At 44.4% G+C, this 27,778-nt stretch overlaps 1 pseudogene; it reads left to right on the top strand.

Moving 5' to 3' along the window:
- Positions 1 to 1,222: 1,222 nt before the first annotated feature.
- LOC119272336 overlaps positions 1,223 to 27,778 on the top strand; it is a 75,012-nt pseudogene continuing 48,456 nt past the window's right edge.

A 27,778-nucleotide genomic window follows, 5' to 3' on the forward strand; every position in this document is an offset into this window, starting at 1 on the left:
TCTTGGTATCCTCTAGCCATGATTTCTATCTGGACCCCCTCCCACCCTTGGTGGTCCAGCACACTTTATTTTTTGTTATTATGATGCATTGATTTCATATGTGTGCTCGCCACGACAAGGATTTTGGGGGCTAGGGTTTGGTCGGGGAGGGGTGGGGTGGGAGGATGCAGGATCTGACCCCGCATGATGAAATTATTGTCGATTTGGGAAGCAAAGTGGCCCAGTCTTCAGGTTCTGGTCTTGTAAAGGTATGTTTGTGAATTAGTAGACTTAGTGGAACATGATACACGAGATTATGCATGTTTGTGCGGTGGTTGGTGGAAGTGCTAGGGCGGGCAGAAATGCATCCTGGTATCGTCTAGCCATTATTTCTATCTGAACCCCCCTTGCTGACCCCCTACAGTTTTTCTAATCCTCCAATTTTTTGTTGATTTTCCACTCCTTGAAGGGACAATATGACATTTTTCTGGAACACGCAAGAGTTAGTATGACATTTTTGTAGAACACACAAGAGTCGGTATGACATGTCTCGCAAAAAAGGGTATGAGATCAGTATATGCCACAATTGTTTTAACTATATTGGTGTAGTTGTGGTCCTTAGAGGCCCACTAGTGCACGACAAATTCTAGGCCTAGATTCCCTCTAGATGATCCAGGGCTCCAGGCCAAAAAATAAAAGGTAGACATGCAATTTAACATGCATGTCTCACTTTCTCCAAAAAATGCATGTCTCACTCTTTTTGCGTGTAGAATGACTTTACCTTTTGTCACCTATCTATTTTTTCCATTTTTGATGACACCACATTTGTCACCTCTATGAATTGAAGAGCATCGTGCTGTAAGACTCCTTGTACTAATCCATCCCCCGAATTAGAAACGGCGATCTTGGCAGTAGTAGGCAGTGGCAAACGGCCACACGCGGTTTACTCATATACTTATCTCCCATGCTAACATGCATAATGCTCAGTCGTTGGTACTGAGGCGTCCCAGCGGCAACCATCATCGGGTAGCTATTGAATGGAACCAGCACACCCCCCGAGTTTGTCTCATATACCAGGCTTAACTTGTGGCCACGTTTGGCGCTTTGGCAGTACCCTATCTATCCAGTACGAGATGAACTATCTACTAATGTATCTATCTATCTATAGCCCACCTTTTTCATCAATGACATGAATTTAATAGCTATCTAATGCTTTAATTGATGCTTATCTCTTGCATGCTGCATGCTATAAATAGGGGGAGCGGCACAAGACTGGACCACACACTAGAACCCACAAGCAAGAGTAGGTAGAGCGAGACCACCGTGGCGAGGAGAGATAGGATGGCATCGGACATGAGCAAGGACGTGAATTTCTCCGAGGAAGAAGTCACCTCGCACCCGCGCGTTCTCGAATGTGAGGAGCAGATGGTTGCACCGGCACGGCAGTCTTCCATCTTCGCGCCAACGTTGGACGAGCTGCAATACTCTATGTGCGTGGCAGGGCACAACTTTGGGTCCATGAACATGGACGAGTTCATGATCAACATATGGAATGCCAAGGAGTTCCAAGAGGCGACCGGTGGTGTCTTGGTGGGCATGGAGGTGGCTTCGGTGGTGGGTGCTGATGGAGGCCGAGGTGGCGAAGATGCAGGAGGAAGCAACCTAGCCCGATAGGAGTCGTTCTCCTTGCCTCCCCCGCTATGCCGGAAGATGGTGGATGAGGTGTGGGCTGAGATCAATAGGGAGACCCGCCCGGTGCATTCCCAGCCTCAGTTCGCGCGGCCCTCGCCATTGATTCCCATTGAACCACCGGCGGGGAATGGTGGTGGGGTTGCGGCGAATGAACAGCGGGGGACGCTTGGAGAGATGACGCTAGAACAATTTCTTGTCAAGGTTGGCGTGGTCCGGGGATCTGGCACTGGCGGCCAAGCGCCTGGGCCGGTCGGCATGGTCCATGGACAGATGAACCCTGCACCGGCCAACAGCATGTTCCAGGTGATGGGCGATGGCATGGTGTTCATCCCCAACGGGTATGCAGGGATGGTCGTGGTGCCGCCACCACCACCTCCTCAAGGTGGGGTGGGTATCGTGAGCCTAGGGTCGTCAGACGGGAGGAGCACCATGACGGAGGTTGACATGATGAACTATATGGGCGACAGAACGATGATGGAGAACAGCGGCGTGCGGAAGCGCGGCGCTCTGGAGGATCAGTCCTGCGAGGGGAGCATCGAGCGCCGCCACCACCGCATGATCAAGAACCGTAAGTCAGCCGCACAATCGCATGGCAGGAAGCAGGTACTTACTTGGCTGCCAAAATTGTTGGCTTTATGCAATGCCATTTCTGCAATGGTGGTAACTGGTAACAAGGTTGGTGACACTTACACTCTCTGTCTTTCTTAACCGGACAGGTTTATACCAAGGAGCTTGAAGCCGAACTAAACCACCTCAAGGAGGAGAACTCTCGTCTGAAAGCTAAGGAGGTACGAATTTGCTTACCAATGAAACCATGAGAAAATTCAGTTTTCTTAGTCTTTTCAGTTCTTACCGTTACTAAAATGTTTCACCGTTTTGTTGCAGAAGACGATTTTGCTGACCAAGAAACAAATTGTATGTACATTTTCCCACCATCATGTGGCAATCCTCCTACACTCGCCATCACTTGCCAATTGCTTGTGACAATCTAAATGCAAGGTCTTCAAACAGTCAATGTGTGTGTGCTGATGAAAACACCTTGTGGCTGTGATCTTTTATTTCTTACAGCTAGTGGAGAAGATGGTGGAGCAGTCCAAGGAAAATGTGAACGCCAAGAAGGGTGGCGCCCTGTCGCGGCGCTGCAGTAGCTGCATCTGGGGATAGGTGACCCACCATTCAGCTTCCATAGTCGTGCTGGCAGGAGGATGAGAATGAATAATGGTTACCTTTCCTTTCTAGAGCGGGGTGGTATCGTAATTTACTAGTGGTACCTAAAACCCATAAGGACCCAAATGCCAGTGTTTTTCTGGTCAAGCAAGTGAACTTATGTTGTTGTTACTGTTTATAGGTATATAGGTTTGTCAGAAACTTCAGGAAAATGGAATAAAAGAAAGTTAGCAATATGTTTATGTGTACTAGCACTTTAATATGATGCGATGCAATGTGCGTGGTCCATTTCTGATGGGGTCATCGCCTTTGTTCTTTTTTGAAGATTTGGAGATGACACACGAGTTGAGTTTAGTAACGTACGAACACTTTTTCACATCGGTGAAATTTGAGCCATTCAAATAGTTTTTAAATCCAGTGAAATTTGAGCTATTCAAATAAGTGGTCACATGGGATCCCATGAGACTTGACGATGGTCCCTGTTCGCAACGCTTGGGTAGTCGATTCCCTTTCCCCTCCATCGTGGCTCACTGCTTGAGGGTCCGGATAGCCTTGAGTTGCGCTTCCCGGTTGGCCAACCATGATGTCGATCATCAACCTTCATACTCTTACGGCTATGCATCGGAGGCCAACGGTGATCCTCTTTTTCTCAGAAAAATCCTCCTACACTTACCAACATTTGCGAATTGCTTGCAAGAACCTAATTGCCAAGTCTGAAAACAGTTAATGTGTGTGTTGATGGTAATACCCTATGGCCGAGATATTTTTACAGATGGTGAAGAAGATGGAACAGTCAAAGGAGAACATCAATGCCAAGAAGGGTGATGCCCTGCTGCGGTAGTTGCATCTGGTGAACGGTGACCCACCATTCAACTTCCATAGCCTTGAATCTGGTTGTCTTGTGTGTTTGATGCAACTACAACGACAATGGTGGTGATGATAGCAGTTACGTTTTCTTTGCAAAGAGGGATGATATATTAATTTACTAGTGGTACCTAAAATCCATAAAGACCCAAATATCAGCGTTTATCTAGTCAAGCAAGTGAACTTGTGTTGTTGTTACTGTTTGTAGGTGATGATGGGTTTGTGAGAAAAACTTCAAACAAATGGAAAAAATAGCAATATGTTGTTGTGAACTCCGAAAGTCCCCTTCTACTTCTGAGCTTAATTGAGCTCAGGATGAATGTTAAATTAAACAAAATGAAAATATGTCAATAAACTCTGAATTTTTTTGGGTGTAAACTTTGACAAATGTTCTCAGTGCTTGTAAACTTCATCCCGAAATAACATTCAATTTTTTGGCATGCCTTTCACGAATGTTATTTCAGGATGAAATTTGCAATCATGAAAACATTTGTCAAAGTTTGAACCTGGAATAATTCATATATTTTTCTTTTTTGATTTTACTGTTCATTAGAGAGCATATGAGGTCGGGACTAGATACTCTGCGTCTTGTGTACTCGTGCTTTAATATGATGTGATGCTATGTGTGTGGTCCATTTCCGGTTTATGTTGGAGTCTTTGCCTTTGTTATCTTCTGAAGAAGTGGAGATGACACACGAGTTGAGTTTAGTCACATAGTGCATCGGAGGCTAGGAGTGATCCTCCTTTTGTAAGAAAAAAACCCTCATGCAATTACCGTCATTTGCTAATTGCTTGCAACAACCCAATAGCCAAGTCTTAAAATAGTAAACGGGTGTGTGTTTATGGTAACACCATGTGGTCGTGATTTTTTTACACCCGACGTTGAAGATGATGGAATAGTCCAAGGAGAATGTCAACACCAAGAAGGGTGGTGCCCTATTGCGGCATTGCGACAGCTGTTTCTAGAGAATGGTGACACGCCATTTTGCTTCCATTGTTGTGTTGGTAGGAGGATGAGGAGGAACTGAATTCTGGCCATTTTGTGTGTTTGATGCAACTACAACGAAAATTTAGTAGTTACCTTTTCTTTTTGAAGGGGGGTGGTATAGCAATTTATTAGTAATACCTAAAACCCAGAACAACCCAAATGTCAGTGTTTATCTAGTCAAGCAAGTGAACTTACATTGTTATTACTATTTATAGCTAATGATGGGTTTGTTACAAACTTCAGACAGATGGAACAAAAGAAAATTAGCAATATTTTGATGTGCGCTCGTGCTTTAATATGATGCGATGCTATGTGTGTGGTGCATTTCGGATGTGTGTGTAGGAGTCTTCTCCTTTGCTTGCTTATGAAGAAGTGGAGCTGACACACATTACTCACGTAGGCACACTTCGCTGTGTCAGTGAAATTTAAGCATTTAAGTAATGTTTACATGTAGTGAAATTTGTGCTATTCAAATCAATGGTTACGTGGGATCCCGTGAGACTTGACGGTAGTCACCCATTGTAATGCTTGGGAAGTCGATATCCTATCCCCGCCATCATGGCTCGCTTCTTGAGAGTCTGACTAGCCTTTAGTTGTTCTCCTTGGTTGGCCAACTGTGACGGCGATCATCAGCCCTCATACTCTTGAGCTATGTGCATTGGAGTCCAAGGGTGATCCTCCTTTTCTAGGAAAAAAACCCTCCTACACTTACCACCATTTGCCAATTTCTTGCAACAACCTAATTGGCAAGTCTTAAAACAGTTAATGTGTGCGTGCAGATGGTAACACATGTGGTCATGATTTATTTCACATCTGTTAGAGAAGATGATTGAATAGTCTATGATGAACGTCAACACCAATAAGGGTAATGCCCTGTCGCAGTGTTGCAACAACTGCATCTGGTGAACGGTGACCTTCCATTCAGCTTCCATAGTTGTGCTGGTAGGAGGATGAGCAAGACTTGCATTCTGGCCATTTTATGTGTTTGATGCAACTACAATGACATTTGTGGTGTTGATAGTAGAGTTACCTATTTTTCGGAGTGGGGTGGTATAGTTGACGGTGTCCTGGACAAGGGGGTACTCACCACGTCCTCTCCCGACCAGTGGGTCAGGCCGAGGACCCCCATGGCGGTTCACTATTAGGCCAGTTCGGGCAACCCATGCCGCATACAAGGGAGATTCCACAAGGACTTGGCGACCATGACAAGGACTCTCCTAAACCCTAGGCCTCCGGTGTGTTATATAAACCGAGGCTAGGCTAGTCAATAGATAATCCCATATTCATTAGATCAATCGCGTGGTAGATACATGTACTCTGTACTACACCCTATATGAATACAATCAAAATCAGGACGTATGGTATTATCTCTTCGAGAGAGCCCGAACCTGGGTAAAATCTTGTGTCCATGTTACCATCGTTCCAAGACGCCTAGCTTAGGACCCCTACTACGAGATATGCCATATTTGACACCGACATTGGTGCTTTCATTGAGAGCCTATTGGGTGATAGCCATGGACCGATGGGATGATCAGGTGATATACTTTCAGTCAGATCTGTTCTATGTAAATTATCTTTTCTATAGATTATTGTTGTCGCCTCGTACTATTTGTTCGCAGTGCTAGATCAAAATCAAAAAAACTTCTAGCGGTCATGCCCAACAATCCACGGTACGATAGATCCGAGCTATTATGGAGCTACTACTAGCAGACCTAACCGATGATGACGAACTACACCTGCACGGCCATGGTGGGTTAGAAGAAGCACGCAACAGCCTAGTTTTGGAGGATTTGCTACATAAAGGTGGGTTGGCCGACATGGATTCTGACCGGCGGAGGCGTACAGGGAAGATTCCATCTTTCCTTCCTCTACTTTGTTATTTACCATATTAAATTATATGCTTGGAGGGAGGCTACACTTTTGGGTAGTTGTCTCTACGTGTACATTTCGCGTGTTCTAGTCCGGTTTGACTTGATGTGTGCTTACGTGATGCTGTCGGCTCCAAATCCGCTATACCTGTTAGCAGATGAATCATCAGGTGCCATGGTTCCAGTTAATTACTCTGTACGGATTATTTGTCCAGAGTATATCCTTTTTGCTGGTGTGCTTTCTTTTCTGTATGTAGACTACTGCGGCCGACATATCTCAATGATCCGTCATCCTGGCATTAACAATGGTCACGCCATGCCGTCGACTCCTCAAGCTGATGTCATCGTCCTAGCCGAAGGGTTCTAGATGAGGTGCAAATTCAGGCAGCCAACTAGATTTGCTATACATGGGCAAAACCCAAGGAAAAAGAAAATGCAGTCCGACCGGCGATGCTCAGCCCGAGGACACTGTGGAGCTAGCGCACTGGTACTAGTACTATTCCTAGATGCAAATCCATGAGCACCCACATGTGTCTCTTCGTATTGCTACAACAAATAAACCAGGAGCTATTAATCCTAGTAATTTTTGCTTGCTTGGGTTTATTTTTCCTGAGAAATTATTACTCTGGTTTGTTCCATCTTCTGTACACAGGACTATCAAATGGTTGCCACATTAACGATGGTTGCGTGATGGTTCGGTCAGTTTCCCATCCGCAGTTCGGTGAACGCCTCATCAGGGACTCGGATCCCCCTGCAGATTCAGGCTTTGTCACACCGATGCCCCGCATCAACATTGGCTTCGACGCCATGCCACATCTCTTTAAAAAAATATTTTGCGTAAATTAATTATGCGAGGATTTTTTATATGTATTTGTATTATTATTTTTTGGACTGCTCTATTTTATATGTGTAGGTAATCGACTTCGACTGCGTCACGCGGTCTCTTCGGCAAGCCGACGTCGTCATCCCAATCGGCATAAATCAGCCCACGTGATCACCTTGTGGGTCGAATTGCCATACCGACATGTTCTGTTGCCTCGAGGACTTCGGCATCGCTGAAAGAGCTCTACCTCATCGGGTGTTCGGCACACGGGCCATATTTCTTTTATTACCCACTTTGCATAAATTATTAATTATGCAACAAATTTTTTTAATTTATTATTATTACTATTATCTCCGGCTTGCACTATTTTCTGTGCACAAGTAAATGATCCGGGTCAGGCAGTGTTGTCACCTCAGCATACCAACGTACCACGTCACCTCGGCTGGACCGGGGGCTTCGTCATCACTTCATTAACCCACACCGGGGACTTCGGCGTCACATTGCCAGCCTGCATTGGTCGTGCTATATCTCCACTTTGGAGTGCATAGCTCTTCACTCCGTCACCTCGGGACCGGCTTGGGGGTTGGGACCTCATCCCGCCGTAAGCTCGGACCGCATCATCTACACCGAGGACATTAACTAGCTAAGTCGCTTTCATGCTCAATTTTTTTAATGTTTAATTTTTGTTCGGTTTGACCAAGCATTATATTTGTGTTAAACAAAAAACTTAGTTTGTTAAAAATGTTATTTCTTAAAAACATTTCTCTACCCAAGTTAACTAGGGGCTCTTAAATTTAGATGAGCCGTTTTATGATAAATTATTTCTTCTTAGTCGTTGCAAGTCTTTTTCTATCACTCCTTTTTCGATGCGAGTGTGTGGTCAATAGCCGGCGATCCTAGTTTCTCTCTCAAAGATCTTTTAGTTCACTAAAATGGCCTAATGAGAAGTACTCTGCCTTCGGGATAGGAGGTTGCAGCCGTAGGCTGGCCCGATTGAAGTCTTGAGATCGGATGTGTCATATTAATGCACGACAGAAGCACAAAAATTTTAAGACCAATTTTCGGATTGGCACCAAATGACTTGATTAGTTCAGACGTCAAGCTTTTACATAAGTTCTTTGGCTTTTTGAGCTTATGTTACTTTTTTAGCTATTTGTATGTTTTTCTTTCAGGAAGCGGGACATCCTCATGACCGAGGTGCCCTGCATTCTAATTCAACTCGGGAAATCTTTTCTGACCCACAGCTTGATATCTTTCTCGACGAACTACACCTCGGTGTTGACAAAATGCACGCCATATCGGGACTAGTTCCTAAGAAGTGCAATGCCAAACGCATTTCAAGCATTGGCAATATTAACGGGAGGCTGAGACTATAGCCGAACCCACCAAAACCAAGGTACCCCATGGAGTACTTGGCAAAACGTCCGCAGACATTTCTTTATATGCATCCGTTTTGAATTGTGTCTTCAGTCAACAGTTGGATTTCCCGGCTCCTGTGCTTGCCTCCTATGTTTTGCTTGTTTGGCTCGGTGTGGAAAGGGAGAACCACTGCGATTGTGCTTCTAGCTCGCACGGTTAAGCGCCTCAGTGGAGAAAGCCGAAAACTGACTGTCACAATAAGAGTAAACTGGTCAGCGATCCGATGATTGTGTTAAACTATAAGATCGATGGAGGTCACCCGTGATAAATGACGGGCCGTTCATAACATTGGCCGAAGTGTTAACGGCTTGACCTCGGCTGACGCTGAACACTAACCTAGGGCTAGTAACTAGCCTCCTAACTTGAAGATCCTATGACTAAGTGAAAGTTATAAAGCCCGCATATCTGATTGCGTTGTTTCCGCTAACACAACCGCCTCCGGGCACCGAGACGTCAGCTAAGGGTTGTCTTGTTACTGCGGAAACACTCTGCATAGTGATACGTCCATTTTGCCTCATGTTTTCTTACTGTTATTTATGATGTTTTTATCCATAATAACAACTTTGATCCGTGGGCATAGACCAACTTAGGCCAAAAGCCTAAGCTTGAGGGAGTACGTATTTCTCACCAACATTACATTCATGTTCACATACTCATGCCAGTTGTCGGTGCTCATACTTTTTCATTGTAATATCCATGTTAGTTTATTTTCTTTTTAAGCATTCTTCTTGTGTGTTTGAAAAACCTTAAGAAAAACAAAAAATTAGTTGTAGCTTTTAGCTAGTTTACTTTCCATGCCTGTAGTAGTAGTAATTAAAAAGAAAACCCAAAAAAGATTTCTCGTTCTTATGTTGCTTGATTGGGAGCATTCCCGTGTAAATAGTTTTGTTTCTTTTCTTTTTCTTTGGGGGGGGGGGGCAAGAGGAGAAGACCATGATGAAAATGTTGAGTGGGTCTCATATGCATTATTATTGATCTAACAAAGAGCCCATATTACCTTGTCTTCTCCCTTGAATTGAATGCTTGCAGATTCCAGCTTAGTCCAATGCACGTGCACTATTATTATTATTATCCACACTATTCGGTTGTGCAAGTGAAAGGCAATAATGACGATATATGATGGACCGATTGAGATGAGAGAAGCTGGTATGAACTCAACCTCTCTTGTTTTTGTAAATATGATTAGTTCATCGTTCCTGATTCAGACTATTATGTATGAAACATGTTTGCAATGACAATTAGAGATTATAGTTGCTCATGCCATGCTTAATATGCTATGAGTTTATAATGGTTTACCTTGCGTGCCAACATGTTATTAAAATGGTCGTGATGTGGTATGATAGGTGGTATCCTCCTTCGAACGATTCGAGTGGCTTGACTTGGCACATGTTCACGCATGTAGTTGAAACAAAATCAACATAGCATCCACGATATTTATGTTCATGGTGAATTATATCCTACTCATGCTTGCATTCAGTGTTGATTAATTTTAATGCATGTTCATGACTGTTGTCGCTCTCTAGCTGGTCGCTTCCCAGTCTCTTTCTAGCCTTCACTTGTACTAAGTGGGAATACTGCTTGTGAATCCAATTCCATAAACCCCAAAAGTTATTCCATATGAGTCCACCATACCTTCCTATATGCGGTATCTACCTGCCGTTCCAAGTAAATTTGTATGTGCCAAACTCTAAACCTTCAAATGAAATTCTGTTTTGTATCCTTGAATAGATCATGTGTCAACTAGGGTTGTCTGTATCTTCCATGCTAGGCGGGTTATTCCCAAGAGGAGTGGACTCCGCTCCTCACTCACGAGAAAATGGCTGGTCACCGGGATTGTAACACCCCAAAATTTTGACCTTGATTTATTAATTAAAATTTTGCCAGGAATTTTTTTATTTTCTAGTTTTATCTTTTAATTTCATATCACTCTGTCCCTCTGAATTTTTTAGTTTTTTTCCTTCTAGGTGGAAACCTTTCAAAAATATTGTTGGACTTGTATATCTTCCCAAGACCATTTCTTTTTATCAGTGGAATTATTTCTACAATTATTTTTCCTGAGCTTTATTTCTTTAAAAATGATTTTTTTCATAAGTTTTAGAGTTCCATTTGCACTAGAACCTATTTAAATATTTCTTTAAAAATTCCACCAAAATTGGGGGATGTTAGTAGTAGTGTATAATTCAACTTTATGCAAAAACCCATTGGTGTTCTTTGAAAAATTTGAGCAAACCATCCTCATCTTCATTCTGGTCCAGTTTGGTGTTTTGTATTGCAACCATGTTTTATCTTGCCATATTACCCTTGATTTTTCTCCTGCTTATAGACCAGCCTACCAAACCCTTAAGTCCAAGAGATTGGACCCATTGGAGTATTTTTGGTCCATGCAATAATGCCCTTCACTCTCTGTCCAGAACTGAAGATTTGCAAAACTTGCACTAACAAGTTTCTAGTTTTGCCCAAATAGCCTTGCCATCATCACTTGCACCTAAAGAGATCCCAACCTGGAGATTTGGGCCACCAGAAGAGATGCCTAGAAGCCCATGGCATTCAGTCGAGCACCTTGTGGGCATGGCCAGTTTTGGCTTAGTTTTTAGTTTGCGTTGTGAACATGATCCCTTGACGTAACAACCATGTCCACTAATCTCCTAGCCACCTCTAACCTAGACATGTTAATTGCTAGCCTCACCCAAGCCCTCTAGGCCACCGTGGCTTTCTGTCGAGCATGTAGCGTGCATGCTTTGGGCGCGCCCAGAGTGCACGTTTTGCACACGCGCGCAACCGAGCCGCCGCGTCTTGCCCCTGGCCTTTGCTCGCCTGCAGGGCCGCGCCCCATTCTCGTCCGCTCGTCAGAACCCTCCAAGCCGCCCCTGGCGCCCTACATCACCGCCGTCAGAGCCCTCTTGGCGGCATGCTGGCGTCCGCAACACGCCCCTGCCATGGCAGCACCGCCCAAGCCACAGCCGCCCGCCAGCTGCCCTTTGGAATAGCTCGAGCTCATCCATGAGCCCGTCTGCTAGTGCCCGTTGCCGCCATGTCGCCCTGCCAGCAACAGAACGGTGGTTCACCGACGTTCTTATCCGCAGCCACGGGAACCGACCTCGTCCACCTATAAAAGGAGCCCCCGAGCTCATCCAGACCCTCAGGCGACCTCAGGCCATCTCCCTAGTGCTCTCATAGCCAGCAATCAACGGAGGGAGGCCGTCTGCCTCGTCTCCGGCCAGTTCGGCCGCCGCCACACTCCGGTGCCGTACGTCGCGAGCAGGGCCTCCCCAGTTCTTCCAGCACCATCGTCCGACTACCCTCAACCGTGCGGAGCCGCCCCACCTCTCTAGCCCGACCGGGAGCCACCATAGCTCGAGACCTCGATCCACCCGAAACCACCGTCCGCCACGGAGCTCGCCGCCGGCAACCCCCTCCACCCCCACCAGCCTATCGACCATTGGGAGGACCGCCCTAGACCAGCAGATCCATCCCCGCCCTCAGAATCCCGCGGGGAACCGCCGTTCGTCGGTGGCAATCGCCGGAGCCCCACCACCGCTCGGCCAGTGGACCCGACGGCCCCACCTGCCAGTGACCCCAGCTCTGCCGACGTGTTTTATGTGGAAACGTAAAACACAGGAGTACGTCTTCTCTGTCTCGAAAGCGTATTCTTATTCGAACCATTTTTCTTTTTCTGTTTAATTTAAAAACATATTTTGACTGAAACTTTGACTAGCTATAACTTTTAAATATAACTCCATTTGGCCTGATTCTTTTTTTTGTTTCCCAAATTTCATCTAGTTTATTTCCATATTTATTTGAAAATTTTCCAAACAACTTTTTTGTACTGTTTTGAAACTATGTGTTAATTTAAATTTTCTTAAAATAGGATTTTTAAGAAGGAAGCAACTTTCAAAAAGTGCACCCCCACTTGCATACTCTTGAAGGCAAGCATTCTGAACCCCGGCAAAAGATTTATTGTGTGTTGTTCGATGCTAATAAGACACCACCTTGACATGAAGGGTTCGGTATTTTATGTGGTGTTATGATCATATTCATGAGTGGATACTAATGATTCCTTGCTGTTGGAATTTGATATGCTTCTGATAGTAATCACCCTCGTATGCCTTTCATGCCTATCGGGAGGAATCCGGGAAAGTCTCTGTCTTGGGTAGACATGAACTTGTCTCTAATAATTCATTGAGACGATTATGTCCGGTAAGGCATGGTGAGGTATGATGAGTGGTGATTCTGTTTGTTGATGTGAAATATATTTGTTATACTAATCCTGCAGGGAATGCCTTAATATCCTGAGTCGACCGTAGATCGAGTCTTGTTCCAGTAACCCTCATACTTGTTTCGTACTACCACTTGTCCCTGCCATAGGTAGGGTACAGTTCAGTAAGTTGCCAACCCCTTCCTAGCACACACCGTACAGAGAGGCCATGGTGGAAGATACCAGCTGCATCCGGTAGACATGCCACCTGGTCCGGGGGCATGGGTGTTTCCGGTTGGAGCCGAGGGGGTAGCTCCCCTAGTTTGCGCGCGTTATAAATTTTGTGATCCCATGCTAGTCGAGGTTATAGCCTCCCCACTTAGAGTTTCGCTCAACGGGTGTCGTGGGTGATTCCAGACACCGGTAAGTTAGGCTGCTGTGTGCGGTCAGGTGTGTTTTCAATTAAAAGACCGTAGACGGAATTAGCCCCGATGGACTAAAGGAATCCGTTACTCGTGGATAAAGAGTACACCCTCTGCAGAGGTTATATCTAATCAAATAGCCGTCTCCATAGTTAAGGACTACAGTCTAGGATGGGTCAAGTGTCGGTCTTCGGAGGAAAAATTGCTAAACCAGGACATTGATCATGACTTGGGACATATGATGATTATGATTATTATTACTATAGCCTAACCATTGGTATTATTTGAATTATTGAGTATCCCTGGGACGGTTCTACCTCCTGGATATTCACTGTGATTATTCTCTTATAAGCCCTTTATGTGGTGTCGCTCAGACGCCCGACTGTGGCATGCTTTCTATTTAATTATTTATAAGCCCTTTATGTGGTGTTGCTCAGACGCCCGACTGTGGCATGCTTGCTATTTAAATTACTTATAAGCCCTTTATGTGGTGTCGCTCAGACGCCCGATTGTGGCATGCTTGCTATTTAATTTTTTATAAGCCCTTTATGTGGTGTCGCTCAGACGCCCGACTATGGCATGCTTGCTATTTAAATTACTTATAAGCCCTTTATGTGGTGTCGCTCAGACGCCTGACTGTGGCATGCTTGTTATTTAAATTACTTATAAGCCCTTTATGTGGTGTCGCATAGACACCCGACTGTGGTATGCTTGTTATTTATTTTATTTGTAAGCCCTTTATGTGGTGTCGCTCAGACGCCCGACTGAGGCATGCTTTACATTATTATCCTTTCGAGGCGTCGCTTCAGACACCCGATCGATGCATCCTAATTCTACTCTCTGATTGCATATTCATGTTTGACATGAATAACCTGCTTGCGTGCATCATGGATTTTTACTTAGTGACTGTCGTTGTGATCATGGAATATTTCAGAGCATGACTTTCATTTGTTATATTATACCTGAGATCATAATGTTTGCGAGTACATTCAAAGTACTCACTGGCTTGTCCTTGGCTATTGTCTTGTCCAGATTTCTTGCATGGAGAGGAGCGTTGCGATGACAGCCCCGGAACCTACGCAATGGTGATAGCAGCCTCGCGAAGATAGGAGTTATCCATGTCAGTTGTTCCTGTGGGAAATGGAGTCCCATAGACACTGATGAACCACAAACCGCTTCCGCCATCAGCCATTAGAAACCTTGTGTTGTACTCATAGGCCAGAATGGTCTTGTACTACATATTTTGTATTTTGCTTGGAATTTCTGTATCAAGTTGGTGCCTCATCAGCTAACAGTAATCCTGGGGCTGGTGGGCACAAGGACCATTTTCTGGGAAATATATCCTGAAAATCCGGTCGCGACAACCTTGGTATCAGAGCCAGGCTGACCATTGGCTAATCCTATCTTGGCCAGGTCAATAAACCTATATTAACCAATCCACCAAACCTTAACCTAGCCCCAGCCAAGCTTCTCATGTAAGATAGCCACACAGTGACCCGGACACCTTTTGGCAATCGGTGCCCAACCTATCAGCCTAGCCTGTCGATCATGCGCCAGTGACCGACACCTAAATAGTCTCTTTCGCAAGCGTGCGAAGGAAGACTCCGTCCCATTTTTCTATAAAAAGGGCACGCTTGCCTCAACCCAGCACATCATAGCCTCTTCCCCAAACCAAGCAATAATGCCTGGCCCCATTGTGCACAATGAGACCACAGCAACCAACCTTAGAGGTTTTGTGACCGTGCTAGCAAACCTCACCCGCCGTGCCGTTGCATTAGAAGAGCCCCCAGAGTATGTTGTGTACCAAGGGCCCATGAGCGGTGAGAGCCGTCAATTATGGGCCACTGTGCACGTCTATGGTAGGGGTCTATCGCTAGAACACCCCTACAGGTTCACTGGAAGGACAACTTCCTTTGAGCCACAAGCTATCCAACTAGCTGCTCGAGAGGATATAGTTCAACTCCGGCACTTGTCGCCCAGAGTTAACTATCGCTCGTTCTACTACTACCCCAGCCGTGACGGGTATGGTAGGCCACCCCAGGTTGCCAACGGAGATCACGAAACAGATCCTGCATTGTTGCATCTGGTGCACTATGTAAGTGCACTAGAGGAACTGTTCGATCAAATCACCCTTGATCTGATCGCAGCTCATGGAGAACTGGTTTGCCGAGCCCCAGCAAGAGGAGGGGATGAGCCCGACGCTGACAACCCAGTCGTGCTGTTCAGACAACCGATCAAGTCCTTGAGGTCTGCCCCAGCCATCGACCAAAATGCTTTGGTGTCCCCAGAAGTGCTTCGTCGCCTTTTGGGAACACGCTCCAACGGGATTGTGGCCAACAACCCCCGTGATGGTCATCATCGCTACCTCGACCCTACAACTCCTCAACTCCATCCAGCTAACCCCGACAGTGAAACCCGTGGAGAAGCCTCGACGTCCACAAGGCACGCCCGCTTAGATATTAACGAGGTAGACTAAGTCACTCGAGTAGTACCGAGTCTTAGTATGTCCACGCCCTGTAATTGTGTGATCTTGTATCGCCATAATTAAACGATGTCTGCTTGTGCGCCCCTATTTTAAGTAATAGCCATGCATAAGTATGTTGGTGTACAGTTGCATTTTTAATTCCGGGCATAGCTACCAAAAACCACCCCCGATGACACCCACAGTTATACATCACTTTTGTGAGATGTGTGTATCTGTGGCATTGACCCCGACCCCATAGAGCAGAACCAACAAACTAGTTGCCCCTCACCGCGATAAATGACCCAGCCCAGATGCTATATAAAAGGCCACCTCGTGCCCTTACCAGGTATCCCTCACCTTATGCACAACTCTCACAGCCATTTCTTTGCCATGCCAAGACCTAGTATTTATCTAAGAACTCCAGATGCAACCCCATGTAGTTTTGTTAAAATATATTGGGACTTTACCTGCGGTTCCATGAGTTCTACCCATCCACCCCAGTACAAGTTGCTCAAATCGAGGATCACCCCATCCACCTCGAAATATTGAGCAGTGGTGCACATCCCTCCCGCAAACCCAAACCAAGACCCAATGGAAGTCTCCTTCGTGGGGAATCTATGTCGACTCCGCAAATGGCCATAGAAGCTGCTCGTATGAAGCGCTTGCTCGCCTTCGATTCACGGTACCTGATGTATACTACACAACCTTCTTCTTGTAGACGTTGTTGGGCCTCCAAGTGCAGAGGTTTGTAGGACAGTAAAAAATTTCCCTCAAGTGGATGAACTAAGGTTTATCAATGCGTAGGAGGCGTAGGATGAAGATGGTCTCTCTCAAGCAACCCTGCAACCAAATAACAAAGAGTCTCTTGTGTCCCCAACACACCCAATACAATGGTAAATTGTATAGGTGCACTAGTTCGGCGAAGAGATGGTGATACAAGTGGTATATGGATAGTATATAAAGGTATTTGTAATCTGAAATTATAAAAACAACAAGGTAACTAATGATAAAAGTGAGCGTAAACGGTATTGCAATGTGTGGAAATAAGGCCTAGGGTTCATACTTTCGCTAGTGCAAGTTCCCTCAACAATAATAACATAACTAGATCACATAACTATCCCTCAACATGCAACAAAGAGTCACTCCAAAGTCACTAATAGCGGAGAACGAACGAAGAGATTATGGTAGGGTACGAAACCACCTCAAAGTTATTCTTTTCAATCAATCCGTTGGGCTATTCCTATAAGTGTCACAAACAGCCCTAGAGTTCGTACTAGAATAACACCTTAAGACACAAATCAACCAAAACCCTAATGTCACCTAGATACTCCAATGTCACCTCAAGTATCCGTGGGTATGATTATACGATATGCATCACACAATCTCAGATTCATCTATTCAACCAACTCAAAGGACCTCAAAGAGTGCCCCAAAGTTTCTACCAGAGAAGCACGACGAAAACGTGTGCCAACCCCTATGCATAGGTTCATGGGTGGAACTTGCAAGTTGATCACCAAAACATACATCAAGTGGATCAATAGAATACCCCATTGTCACCACGGGTATCCCATGCAAGACATACATCAAGTGTTCTCAAATCTTTAAAGACTCAATCCGATAAGATTACTTAAAAGGGGAAACTCAATTCATTACAAGAGAGAAGAGGGGGAGGAGAAACATAGGATCCAACTATAATAGCAAAGCTCACGATACATAAAGATCGTGCCAAATCAAGAACACGAGAAAGAGAGACCAAACACATAGCTACTGGTACATACCCTCAGCCCCGAGGGTGAACTACTCCCTCCTCGTCAAGAGAGCACCGGGATGATGAAGATGGCCACCAGAGAAGGATTGCCCCCTCCGGTAGGGTGCCGGAACGGGTCTAGATTGGTTTTCGGTGGCTATGGAGGCTTCTGGCGGCGGAACTCCTGATCTATTGCGCTCCCGAATGTTTTTAGGGTATATGGAGATATATAGGCAGAAGAAGTACGTCAGGGGGGCCACGAGGGGCTCACGAGGGTGGAGGGCGCGCCCAGGGGGGTAGGCGCGCCCCCTTCCTCGTGGACTCCTTGTAGGTTCCTTGACGTGCACTCCAAGTCTTCTGGGCTTCTTTCCTTCCAAAAATGAGTTCCGTGAAGTTTCAGGTCAATTGGACTCTGTTTGATTTTCCTTTTCTTCGAAACCCTAAAATAGGGTAAAAACAGAAACTAGCACAGGGCTCTGGGTTAATAGGTTAGTCCCAAAAATGATATAAAAGTTTATAATAAAGCCCATAAACATTCAAAATAGTAGATAATATAGCATGGAGCAATCAAAAATTATAGATATGTTGGAGACGTATCAGCATCCCCAAGCTTAATTCCTGCTCGTCCTCGAGTAGGTAAATGATGAAAACAGAATTTTTGATGCGGAGTGCTACTTGGCATAATTTCAATGTAATTCTTCTTAATTGTGGTATGAATATTCAGATGCAAAAGATTCAAGACAAAAGTTCATATTGACATAAAAATGATAATACTTCAAGCATACTAACAAAGTAATCATTTCTTCTCAAAATAACATGGCCAAAGAAAGCTATCCCTACAAAATCATATAGTCTGGCTATGCTCCATCTTCACCACACAAAATATTTAAATCATGCACAACCCCGATGACAAGCCAAGCAATTGTTTCATACTTTTAATGTTCTCAAACCTTTTCAATCTTCATGCAATAAATGAGCGTGAGCCATGGACATAGCACTATAGGTCGAATAGAAGGGTGGTTGTGGAGAAGACAAAAAGGAGAAGATAGTCTCACATCAACTAGGCGTATCAACAGGCTATGGAGATGCCCATCAATAGATATCAATGTGAGTGAGTAGGGATTGCCATGCAACGGATGCACTAGAGCTATAAGTGTATGAAAGCTCAAAAAGAAACTAAGTGGGTGTGCATCCAACTTTCTTGCTCATGAAAACCTAGGGCATTTTGAGGAAGCCCATCATTGGAATATACAAGCCAAGTTCTATAATGAAAGATTCCCTCTAGTATATGAAAGTGACAACATAGGAGACTCTCTATCATGAAGATCATGGTGCTACTTTGAAGCACAAGTGTGGTAAAAGGATAGTAGCATTGCCCCTTCTCTCTTTTTCTCTCAATTTTTATTTTTTATTTGGGCCTTCTCTTCTTTTTTTTGGCCTCTTTTCTCTCTTTTTTTATTTGGGCTTCTTTCGCCTCTTGTATTTATTTTCGTCCGGAGTCTCATCCCGACTTGTGGGGGAGTCATAGTCTCCATCATCCTTTCCTCACTGGGACAATGCTCTAATAATGATGATCATCACACTTTTATTTACTTACAACTCAAGAATTACAACTCGATACTTAGAACAAGATATGACTCTATATGAATGCCTCCGGCGGTGTACCGGGATATGCAATGACTCATGAGTGACAAGTATGAAAGAATTATGAACAGTGGCTTTGCCACAAATACTATGTCAACTACATGATCATGCTAAGCAATGTGACAATCATGGAGTCTGTCGTAATAAACGGAACGGTGGAAAGTTGCATGGCAATATATCTCGGAATGGCTATGGAAATGCCATAATAGGTAGGTATGGTGGCTATTTTGAGGAAGGTATATGGTGGGTTTATGGTACCGACGAAAGTTGCACGGTACTAGAGAGGCTAGCAATGGTGGAAGGGTGAGAGTGCGTATAATCCATGGACTCAACATTAGTCATAAAGAACTCACATACTTATTGCAAAAATCTATTAGTTATCGAAACAAAGTACTACGCGCATGCTCCTAGGGGGATAGATTGGTAGGAAAAGACCATCGCTCGTCCCCGACCGCCACTCATAAGGAAGGCAATCAATATATATATATATCATGCTCCGATTTCATCACATAACGGTTCACCATACGTGCATGCTATGGGAATCACAAACTTCAACACAAGTATTTCTCAGATTCACAACTACTCAACTAGCATGACTCTAATATCACCATCTCCATATCTCAAAACAATCATCAAGCATCAAACTTCTCTTAGTATTCAACACACTCATAAGAGAATTTTATTATTCTTGAATACCTAGCATAATAGGATTTTAAGCAAATTACCATGCCATTTAAGAATCTCAAAATAATCTAAGTGAAGCATGAGAGTTCATCTATTTCTTCAAAATAAAACTACCACCATGCTCTAAAAGATATAAGTGAAGCACTAGAGCATCGACAAACTACTCCGAAAGATATAAGTGAAGATCAATGAGTAGTTGAATAATTATGCAAATATGTGAAGATTCTCTAACATTTAATAATTTTAGATCTTGGTATTTTATTCAAACATAAAGCAAAGCAAAATAAAATTACATTCTAAGAATGGCAAACATCTTGTGAAGAAGCAAAAACTTAGGATCAAACAAAACTAACTGATAGTTGTTAAAGAAGAAAGGTGGGATGCCAACCGGGGCATCCCCAAGCTTAGATGCTTGAGACTTCTTGAAATATTATCTTGGGATGCCTTGGGCATCCCCAAGCTTGAGCTTTTGTGTCTCCTTAATTCCTCTCATATCACGGTCTCCCTAAATCTCAAAAGCTTCATCCACACAAAACTCAACAAGGACTCGTGAGATAAGTTAGTATAAACCATTGCCAAAAACCTTATCATACTCTACTGTATCAAATCACTAAAATTATTATTCAACATTGCATACTAAATGCCTCTGCATATTTAATAGTCCTATCCTCAAATAGAATCATTAAAGAAACAAACATATGCAAACAATGCAAGCATAACAATAATCTGCCTAAACAGGACAGTCTGTAAAGAATGCAGATAGATCCATACTTCCCTAACTCCAAAAATTATGAAAGAAAATTACCACTGTAGTAAATTTATCAGATCTTAATATGCCAAAGGTTTCAACATTTTATCACATTCTGACTTTTCTAGGGAATTATTGCAACAGCGGTAAACTTTCTGTTTTCAAACAGCAACATGTGGGCTTGTAACATAGGCATAGTAAGGGCTAAATGCCACTTTTATTGAAATAAAAGATGCAAAACATTTTTATAAATAACAGCAAGCAAATTCTAACAAAATAAATTGACGCTCCAAGCAAAACACATATCATGTGGCGAATAAAAATATAGCTCCAAGTAAAGTTACCGATGAACGACGACGAAAGAGGGGATGCCTTTCGGGGCATCCCCAAGCTTAGGCTCTTGGTTGTCCTTGAATATTACCTTGGGGTGCCTTAGGCATCCTCAAGATTAGGCTCTTGCCACTCCTTATTCCATAATCCATCGAATCTTTACCCAAAACGTGAAAACTTCACAACACAAAACTTAAAGTAGAAAACTCGTGAGCTCCGTTAGTATAAGAAAATAAATCACCACTTAAAGGTACTATAACTAACTCATTCTTTATTTATATTGGTGTTAAACCTACTTTATTCCAACTTCTCTATGGTTTATAAACTATTTTACTAGACATAGATTCATCAAAATAAGTAAACAACACATGAAAAACAGAATCTGTCAAAAACAGAACAGTCTGTAGTAATCTGGATCAAACGCATACTTCTGGAACTCATAAAATTATCAAATAAATTTATGGACCTGAGTAATTTATCTATTAACCATCTGCAAAAATAATTAACTAAATATAACTCTCCAAATAAAAATGGCAGCAATTCTCGTGAGCGCTAAAGTGTCTGTTTTTTTACAGCATGATCAACAAAACTTTCCCCAAGTCTTCCCAAAGGTTCTACTTGGCACAAACACTAATTAAAAGCATAAAACCACATCTAAACAGATGCTATATAAATTATTTATTACTAAACAGGAACAAAAAGCAAGGAACTAAAATAAAAATAAATTTGGGTTGCCTCCCAACAAGCGCTATCGTTTAACGCCCCTAGCTAGGCATGATGATTTCAATGATGCTCACATAAGAGATAAGAATTGTAACATAAAGAGAGCATCATTAAGAATATGACAAACACATTTAAGTCTAACCCACTTCCTATGCATAGGGATTTTGTGAGCAAACAACTTATGGGAACAATAATCAACTAGCACAGGAAGGCAAAACAAGCATAACTTTAAAACTTTAAGCACATAGAGAGGAAACTTGATATTATTGCAATTCCTACAAGCTTATGTTCCTCCCTCATAATAATTTTCAGTAGCATCATGAATGAATTCAACAATATAACCAGCACATAAAGCATTCTTCTCATGATCTATAAGCATAGAAAATTTACTACTCTTCACATAAGCAAATTTCTTCTCATGAATAATAGTGGGAGCAAACTCAACAAAATAACTATCATGTGATTGAAAATTAAGATCAAGATGACAAGTTTCATGGTTATCATTGTTCTTTAAAGCATACGTGTCATCACAATAATCATCATAGATAGGAGGCATGCTTTCATCATAATAAATTTGCTCATCAAAACTTGGGGGACAAAAAATATCATCTTCATCAAACATAGCTTCCCCAAGCTTGTGGCTTTGCATATCATTAGCATCATGGATATTCAAGGAATTCATACTAACAACATTGCAATCATGCTCATCATTCAAATATTTTGTGCCAAACATTTTAATGCATTCTTCTTCTAGCACTTGAGCACAATTATCGGAATCCTTTTTTTATGATAGATATTAAAAAGATGAAGCATATGAGGTAACCTTAATTCCATTTTTTTTGTAATTTTCTTTTATAAACTAAACTAGTGATAAAACAATAAACTAAAATACTCGATTGCAAGATCTAAAGATATACCTTCAAGCACTCACCTCCCCGACAACGGCGCCAGAAAAGAGCTTGATGTCTATTACACAACCTTCTTCTTGTAGACGTTGTTGGGCCTCCAAGTGCAGAGGTTTGTAGGACAGTAGCAAATTTCCCTCAAGTGGATGACCTAAGGTTTATCAATCCGTAGGAGGCGTAGGATGAAGATGGTCTCTCTCAAGCAACCTTGCAACCAAATAACAAAGAGTCTCTTGTGTCCCCAACACACCCAATACAATGGTAAATTGTATGGGTGCACTAGTTCGGCGAAGAGATGGTGATACAAGTGGTATATGGATAGTAGATAAAGGTATTTGTAATCTGAAATTATAAAAACAGCGAGGTAACTAATGATAAAAGTGAGCGTAAATGGTATTGCAATGTGTGGAAATAAGGCCTAGGGTTCATACTTTCGCTAGTGCAAGTTCCCTCAACAATAATAACATAATTGGATCACATAACTATCCCTCAACATGCAACAAAGAGTCACTCCAAAGTCACTAATAGCGGAGAACGAACGAAGAGATTATGGTAGGGTACGAAACCACCTCAAAGTTATTCTTTCCAATCAATCCGTTGGGCTATTCCTACAAGTGTCACAAACAGCCCTAGAGTTCGTACTAGAATAACACCTTAAGACACAAATCAACCAAAACCCTAATGTCACCTAGATACTCCAATGTCACCTCAAGTATCCATGGGTATTATTATACGATATGCATCACACAATCTCAGATTCGTCTATTCAACCAACACAAAGGACCTCAAAGAGTGCCCCAAAGTTTCTACTGGAGAATCACGACGAAAACGTGTGCCAACCCCTATGCATAGGTTCATGGGCGGAACCCGCAAGTTGATCACCAAAACATACATCAAGTGGATCAATAGAATACCCCATTGTCACCACGGGTATCCCACACAAGACATACATCAAGTGTTCTCAAATCTTCAAAGACTCAATCCGATAAGATTACTTCAAAGGGGAAACTCAACTCATTACAAGAGAGAAGAGGGGGAGGAGAAACATAGGATCCAACTATAATAGCAAAGCTCGCGGTACATCAAGATCTTGCCAAATCAAGAACACGAGAAAGAGAGATCAAACACATAGCTACTGGTACATACCCTCAGCCCCGAGGGTGAACTACTCCCTCGTCGTCATGGAGAGCACCGGAATGATGAAGATGGCCACCGGAGAAGGATTGCCCCCTCTGGCAGGGTGCCGAAATGGGTCTAGATTGGTTTTCGGTGGCTGCGGAGGCTTTTGGCGGCGGAACTCCCGATCTATTGCGCTCCCGGATGTTTTTAGGGTATATGGAGATATATAGGCAGAAGAAGTACGTCAGGGGGGCCACGAGGGGCTCACGAGGGTGGAGGGTGCGCCCAGGGGGGTAGGCGCGCCCCCCTGCCTCGTGACCTCCTCGTAGGTTCCCCGACGTGCACTCCAAGTCTTATGGGCTTCTTTCCTTCCAAAAAATGAGTTCCGTGAAGTTTCAGGTCAATTGGACCCCGTTTGATTTTCCTTTTCTTCGAAACCCTAAACAGGGTAAAAACAGGCACTGGGCTCTGGGTGAATAGGTTAGTCCCAAAAATGATATAAAAGTGTATAATAAAGCCCATAAACATTGAAAACAGTAGATAATATAGCATGGAGCAATCAAAAATTATAGATACATTGGAGACGTATCAATACCCTATGCCAGCGAGCGAGGGTATTATTACTTCCCGAGTCGTGCAGCACCCGGAGAAGTAGCATCTTTTCCCGGTGGACGAATTGAGAGAGACACAGTACTGGCCAACCTTGCCCAGTATGTCATCGCTCAAGAGCGTTTGACCCAACGAGTAATGGGTTATCTCCAGAGCCTCGCTGATTTAAATCCTCATATCGCCATCGGCAGACCACTGAGGCCCGACCAAGAGAGATGCGTTCTTCGACTAGTCAACCCGCTTCCCCCGATAGAAGAGGAGTGTGCCCCAGTACCATAGATGTTTTCATAGGACCCTGTCTATTTGCCGTTTTCATTGTAGATGTCACTGCCATGTTTATTGTCCCAGCATCTAGTTATGTGTTGCAACTTATGCGTGGTATCCTAAAATTTGTGCGATGAATTAAATATTTGGTTTCAATTAATGTGAGTAGTTTTTACTGCTGTTAATTTTGATTAACTAATATCACTCTCGGTAAATTATGAAGTGAGATTTTTCCCTGAGTTGTTGCAGCATATATCTCTTCACGACATAGATTTTTATTCACGCAGCACCACGACAGCAGACTCACAACCACAACCACTCGACCACGTGCACATTTTGCACCTAACTGATCACCTCCCCAGCACACCACAGTCTCTGAAGGAGAGATTTGTGGGTAATTATTCGGGTGCGAGTTGCCTCCAGCACACTGACAACAGTTAGCACCCGACACCGCACTTAATCCTCATGATCATCGCCTCCGTGAAGAGCTAACACTCGAGCGGCAGCATCACAGCGATCATCGAGGATCATCACGCACAAGAGCACGGAGAACCCCAGCAATGCCGCCAACCCTCTGCACATCAGGATCATGTACCAGTCCGGCATCACCTCCGCCATTAGAGCGTCGTCTCGAGCTCCTGCAAACAGAAATGGAGGAGAAGGAAGGAGAAGGAGAAGCGAGGCTAGGTGTGAGGAAGAAGAAAGGAGCACCTCGGTCATTTTATAGCTTGAGATCGGTGTACGGTGGGCGAAGTCCACCAGCGCTGCTCGTTGCTCGATCGCCGGTGTTCGGAGGCGAATCCACGAGCAGTGCCGGCAGCACACTGGCCCGCGAGGTGAGTGCACGCTGCACCGGCGGCTAGCGCGTCGCGCACTACCGCAGTACGGCCTAGATGCTCTACGCGCTAGATGTCACCGGTGGAGAAAGCGCGGGAAAGCACGTGAGAGAGAGGAAGAAAAGAGAGCCAGAGGTAGAAGAAGAGACTGTCAGTGGGCCCCGGGTCCACTTGTCAGCCAAAGAGAGCACTGTGCTCTCGGGTACGACCAGCGTGTTTTAGAAATTTAGAAATTTTATTGTAAGTTCACTGTAACCAAAAGTAGGAATTTCTCGTTTTTCCCCAACCATATATTTTTCCACGCAGTGCCAGTATTCCACACTGTAGTTTTACACCACTTAAATTGCCCACTCACTGCAGCCACATTTTATTGCATGAGTAGGATGGTTATTTTTGTGATATTACTTTGAGATAGAAGGAGTAATTCTTTTCAAGCAGCCCTTAGCAAATCTCGAGGACGAGATTTTTTATTAAGGGGGGTAGTGTTGTAACACCCCAAAATTTTGACCCTGATTTATTAATTAAAATTTTGCCAGGATTTTTTTTATTTTCTGGTTTTATCTTTTAATTTCAGATCACTCTATCCCTCTGAATTTTTGAGTTTTTTTCCTTCTAGGTGGAAACTTTCAAAAATATTGTTGGACTTGTATATCTTCCCAAGACCATTTCTTTTTATCAGTGGAATTATTTCTACAATTATTTTTCCTGAGCTTTATTTCTTTAAAAAAATGATTTTCCCATAAGTTTTAGAGTTCCATTTGCACTACAACCTATTTAAATATTTCTTTAGAAATTCCACCAAAATTGGGGGATGTTAGTAGTTGTGTATAATTCAACTTTATGCAAAAACCCATTGGTGTTCTTTGAAAAATTTGAGCAAATCATCCTCATCTTCATTCTGGTCCAGTTTGGTGTTTTGTACTGCAACCATGTTTTATCTTGCCATATTACCCTTGATTTTTCTCCTCCTTATAGACCAGCCTACCAAACCCTTAAGTCTAGGAGATTGGACCCATTGGAGTATTTTTGGTCCATGCAATAATGCCCTTCACTTTCTGTCCAGAACAAAAGATTTGCAAAACTTGCACTAACAAGTTTCTGGTTTTGCCCAAATAGCCTTGCCATAATCACTTGCACCTAAAGAGATCCCAACCTGGAGATTTAGGCCACCATAAGAGATGCCTAGAAGCCCATGGCATTCTGTCGAGCACCTTGTGGGCATGGCTAGTTTTGGCTTAGTTTTTAGTTTGCGTTGTGAACATGATCCCCTGACCTAACAACCATGTCCACTAATCTCCTACCACCTCTAACCTAGACCTGTTAATTGCCAGCCTCACCCAAGCCCTCTAGGCCACCCTGGCTTTCTGTCGAGCATGTAGCGTGCGTGCTCTGGGCGCGCCCAGAGCACACATTTTGCACAAGCGCGCAACCGAGCCGCCGCGTCTTGCCCCTGGCCTTTGCTCGCCTGCAGGGCCGCGCCCCGTTCTCGTTCGCTCGCCAGAACCCTCCAAGCTGCCCCTGGCGCCCTACATGGCCGTCATCAGAGCCCTCTTTGCGGCATGCCCGCGTCTGCAACACGCCCCTGCCATGGCCGCGCCGCCCAAGCCTCAGCCGCCCGTCAGCTGCCCTCTGGAACAACTCGAGCTCATCCACGAGCCCGTCCGCTACCGCCCGTCGCTGCCACGTCGCCCTGCCAGCAATAGAACGGTGGTTCCCCGATGTTCTTATCTGCAGCCGCGGAACCGACCTCGTCCACCTATAAAAGGAGCCCCCGAGCTCATCCAGACCCTCAGGCGACCTCAAGACATCTCCCTAGTGCTCCCATAGCCAGCAATCGACGGAGGGAGGCCGTCTGCCTCGTCTCCGGCCAGTTCGGCCGCCGCCACGCTCTGGTGCCGTACGTCGTGAGCAGGGCCTCCCCAGTTCTTCCAGCACCACCGTCCGACTACCCTCAACCGTGCGGAGCCACACCACCTCTCTAGCCTGATCGGGAGCCACCATAGCTCGAGACCCCGATCCACCCGAAACCACCGTCCGCCGCGGAGCTCGCTGCCGCGGAGCTCGCCGCCGGCGACCCCCTCCACCCCCGCTAGCCTATCGACCACTGGGAGGACCGCCCTGGACCGTGGATCCATCCCCGCCCTCAGAATCCCGCGGGAGCCGCCGTTCATCGGCGGCAATCGCCGGAGCCCCGCCACCGCTCGGCCAGAGAAGGAAGGAGGGCCCGGGCGACTGGTCAAACCTGACCAGTGGACCCGACGGCCCCACCTGCCAGTGACCCCAGCTCT

Source organism: Triticum dicoccoides, chromosome 3A (genome assembly GCF_002162155.2).
Source record: "Triticum dicoccoides isolate Atlit2015 ecotype Zavitan chromosome 3A, WEW_v2.0, whole genome shotgun sequence".
Lineage (NCBI taxonomy): Eukaryota > Viridiplantae > Streptophyta > Magnoliopsida > Poales > Poaceae > Triticum > Triticum dicoccoides.